Below are 4,732 nucleotides of genomic sequence, written 5' to 3'. Positions count from 1 at the left end.
TCTTGGGGTCAAGATGGGCCGGCCCATGCTCTTCTAAAGCAACTAATCTAACTCTATGTAAACACTAAGGCCTAAAGCCCTATTCGGCCAACTCACTTGGAGGCCCACTTGACTCTTCATGGGCTTGGATCACGATGTAGATGATTTGATTGTCTCCTTCCAAGCTTTCAATATCTCTATGGACTCCATGTTGGTCTTGGACAATTCGAACAAGGGCTTGGAGGGATTCTTTGAAGAGCTTGGCCCGTGCACGTGTGATGGGTCCAATGGAACTCGGACTGGGTCATTACGTGGGCTGAGATCCGTGCACACATCACTCCTTGATGAGGGGGTCGAGGGAGCTATCTAAGTGGAACAAATGAAGGTTCCATTGGGGCCTATAACATGAGCTCGTGCGAAGAGGTTAGATGCTGCACTACAAACGTTGGTTCGTGCGGCTCGAGAGTCCAGTGGAGAGCCAAAGGCCATTGAGGGCCTCAACGAAGCGAGAGATGTTATTCTACTTTCAGCCATCTATGAGGATTAGCTGACCATGACATGGCTAAGGGCCCATGGCCCATTATCAGTGTAGTAGAGTGTAATAAAGAGGTCCAACTAGCTTGTGGTTTGGACCTTCGTTGTTGTTAATCCTTGAGTCAATGGGCTAGGCCATGTGGGCCACATAATTAGTCCCTACGCTGATCTGTACGGGGGTCTCGCTGCCCGGTCAGTGAGTCAGGGGTCCAAGGGGCGACGCGCCCCAGCTTGGGGGTTCGACCAACTGAAGGGCTAGTTTTCAGTCTATAGTTAGTTGGGCTAGTTTTCGGCCAACTGCAGGCCCAAGGGGCTGGTCGAGCCCTCCTTGTTATTTTTCCAGTTTTATTAGGTCTTAGTCGTGGCTTTAAATAACCGCAAATCGGATGTTACATTCACCTTTTAACGATTAACAAAATTACATTGAGAGTTCTCTCAAAGCTTCTTTGAAGCATCCATTAAATATCTTAGATACATTTTTAGGTATTCAATCGACTTATCAATCTAGGACCACGCTAGATTGTGGCGTCCTTTACCAAATACCGAGGTTCGTTGACCACGTGATTAACGGGTTTAGGTTATCCGCTGCGTTCGTCGTCTCCAACGTGAATCCTACCTTCTAGATCCTTCCTGTCTATACGGGTTGCATCACACGGTTGGTGTCATTCGTATCAGCTGGCATCAGAGCTAGTTGAAGGTATCACGTATATCCCTCTCTTTTCCTTTGTGTCGTTTTTGCCCTTTTGGAGTCTTTTGCTGTCTCGTTGGAGTCACAAAAAAAAATTTGTCCAACCTTTGTCGTCGTTGTTTTGTCTTGTTTGGAGTCAAAATTTCTGTTTTTTTTGTTGCTCCATTATTTGTGTCATTTTCTCTTCTTTGTGTCATGTTTAATTCTGCCGGTTGTTGACTTCAATCTGTCCGTAAAAGTCTGAAGTTGTTTGTCGTGTTTGAGAGTCAAAAATTCTGTCCAAAGCGTCCCAAATATGTCCAAGTCAATCTGCAATCGTGTCCTTTTGTTTTGCATTGAAATATTCTGTTTTGCGTCCCTTGTTGGTTGTCTTGAGTCGTGGGCGGCTGCCACACCTTGTGGTTTAGCCGTGGGGCTCATTAGGTGTGACAGCCCCACCTTCCCCTGAGGCGTACCAAAGGAGTTAGCGGACTGCCTGTCCAGCTCTCGCCAGGACTACTAAAACGATCAAACACTAACTCAAGTCGTTCGGGAAAATATTGGCGCGCTTAATCAACCCAATAAATGAGAAACGGGAAAACAAAAGGCAAAACGTAAAGCGAATAGTGGCTGCCACGTCACAATCCGCCAAGATCCCATTGATTACAAGAAATTTCCAACAATCACTGAAAAGAGTATATACAAGCCAAGTACAATCCATTGGATAGGAATACACCCTATTACAAACCACTTTTGTATGGTTACAAGCCAAAAGAAAACATTTAAATCCAAGTACAACAAAGGTTCCAACTATTGAGGAGCTATACAAAATCTCTCAACTAGCTCCACTCAACTTACTCATCACAGTCAAAAGTCCAAAAGATAATTCCCTGTAAGGAAAACAAAATTTACGAAGTGAGCTTTCGCCCAATGAGGTACTGTCACGTACATATACCAAGATCACATAAACTCAAGAGCATTCAGTCCAAATACGTTCGTCAAGTAAGTAAAAGCAATAACACCCAAATGTAAGGAATAAAGGATACGGATGGCTCTCAAGAGCCCTTTTCCTCTTTTGCCATACTTGATCTCATCTCATTGACTCTCCGTCAATGTATACCAGGTAATCATGACCGTAGACCCCTCTTTACTCCAATTATCCGTCCACCTCACTTTCCCCTTACCGGGCCCGAACACCACACAGTACAGAATTGGTATTACTCGAGTAAACCGGAATCTAGGGTCTCATACCCAAAGATTCTCAAATACAGTCCCCATGGCTTGTCAAATGTCCCCGACCAAGTCCTTACTGGCTCGAGTCCATTGACTTCCAATGAGGTAGAGCTCAAAGTAAACAGTACAGATCCAGAGTTACATTAAGGATCGGCATCCAAGCGACACCAAATCAAATACAGTCAAGAGTATTCAAGTTATATCATAACCAAACAAGTAGGCCAGAGAGTACGAGAGTGGTAAAGTACACCCTCGCCTCACCTAGTCCAAACAATCATCACAACTAGTCCAAAACACAGAATTCAAGTACAAGAAAGCCACGGAATAACAAATATGTGAGTAGTACACTCACCAAGTCAAACAAAGAAATTTCACAAGTTTTCGCCCGACGTGAGCCTCGGATCACCGGCACGCCCTATAATAATCAAGAAAGTACAATTAAGACTCAAACACGAGTCGAATACCTTTTAATAGGAACTATTAAGGTAAAACCCAAATATAGCTTGGAAATGAAAAATACATAATATTTAGGGTTAAAAGTAGAAACAACCCTAAAATTATTCATTTCTAGTCAATCTCAACCCAACTCACAAGGATCCAATGCCCTAGACACTCGGACAGCATTTCCCCTAAAATTTCAGCTTTTCCAACCTACAAGACACCAATAAAAACCATCCAACACAACCACAAGCACCCAAACAATTCATAAGGCATTCAATATACTTCATTAGGGTCACAATACCCCTCAATAATAGCCAATTAGAAGCTCAACAATCAACCATAGCAAAGCCCCAATTGAAACCCTAAATCTGAAATTTTCCGCACAAGCGGCAATTTTCCGCAATTAACTACAATTAACGCACAAGTGAGCTATAAAACACCATTTGGAACCACCAAATCAAACCCAATCATATCCATCATATGAAACCAGAAAAATTCCAAGAAAAATCAGAAAATTAGGAAACTTCACTCCAATCCACCAAATCTTCCGTACAATCACGTATATAGCTACTATAAGGCACCATTTGGCCAAAATTAGAAACAAAAGATGAGTTCCAAGCAATATACCTTAGATCTTCAAGAAAGGTTGAAGCTTAGAGAGTTTTCTTCCAAAATAACACCACCAAGGTCTTCAAACACTCCAAGCAAAGTGATTTTACGGACTAATTCAAGAAACAATCGGTTGATTTTCGAGATTGAAGCAAGATTAGAAGATGGAAGTTGAAGAATTTTCTCCCTTTGCTAGCAAGAGAGGTTCGGCAATGAGGAGGTGAAGAATGAAGAGGTTTTGGTCAAATTTGGACTTTTATGTAATGACAAAGAAAGTTAGGCAAAGTTAGGTAAGCTTGGTCCAACCACATTTGGACACGTGGCACCTTGTTTTGTTTAGTGTTATCCTCTTGTCCCTCCAGAGTTAATCCATCTAGGTAACCTCTAATCATCTCCTAACACCTAGTAATGAAATCCCTTTATGAACAATTTAACCGAATTGGTCGAATTTCTCTCACTAAATGCACTAGCGGGTCCCACGTCCAAAATACGTTCCAAATTTCTCACGAACTACCTTATACTAGAAAAATGATTTAAAAACTATATTTACTGATAAAATATTGATAAAAGTAATATAGTAAAGAAAATACAAGAAAACGGTGCACAGGAATAAAATAATAAATAAATAAATAAATTTTTTTTTTCTCTGGGTTCTCACATCCTCTCCCCCTTAAGAAAATTTCGCCCTCGAAATTGCTCACCTGGGTTACTAAACAGCTCAGGATATTTCTTTTGCATCTCTTCCTCCAGTTCCCAAGTTGCCTCTTCTATACCATGATTCCTCCATAAAACCTTTACTAATGGAATTTGTTTATTCCTCAGTTCCTTAATCCTTCGATCGAGTACTTGTACAGGTCTCTCTTCGTAAGTGAGTGCCTTATTTAACTCAATCTCCTCTGGTCGCACGATGTGGGTTGGGTCAGGATAGTACTTTTTCAACATCGAGACATGGAAAACGTCATGAATCCGAGCTAAACTTGGCGGCAACTCGAGTCGGTACGCTACTTTTCCAACTCGTTGAAGAATTTTGTAAGGCCCCACGAACCGTGGTTGAAGTTTCTTTCCTCTACCCGCAGTGACACTTCGTAGTGGCGTGATCTTAAGGAAGACACGGTCTCCAACTTCGAACTCCAAATCTTTCCTTCGGTTATCTGCGTAGCTCTTTTGTCGGCTTTGAGCTGTTTGGAGTCTTTGACGGATCAATTTAACCTTTTCTTGCGCATCCTCCATCCAAGGAATGGTTGTTGGATCTAGAACTTTCTTTTCCCC

The 4,732-nt window shown here is 42.1% G+C and overlaps 1 long non-coding RNA gene across 1 annotated transcript; it reads right to left on the bottom strand.

Moving 5' to 3' along the window:
- Positions 1 to 1,817: 1,817 nt before the first annotated feature.
- On the bottom strand, positions 1,818 to 3,848 carry LOC140013219 (uncharacterized). Its single transcript, XR_011820292.1, has 3 exons — positions 3,482 to 3,848; positions 2,766 to 2,828; positions 1,818 to 2,070 (listed from the first exon to the last, which is right to left on the bottom strand). It is a non-coding gene; the product is annotated as an uncharacterized lncRNA (long non-coding RNA).
- Positions 3,849 to 4,732: the final 884 nt, after the last annotated feature.

Source organism: Coffea arabica, chromosome 8c (genome assembly GCF_036785885.1).
Source record: "Coffea arabica cultivar ET-39 chromosome 8c, Coffea Arabica ET-39 HiFi, whole genome shotgun sequence".
In the NCBI taxonomy this organism is placed as follows: Eukaryota; Viridiplantae; Streptophyta; class Magnoliopsida; order Gentianales; family Rubiaceae; genus Coffea; species Coffea arabica.
This window is presented reverse-complemented; position numbering and strand designations above follow the sequence as displayed.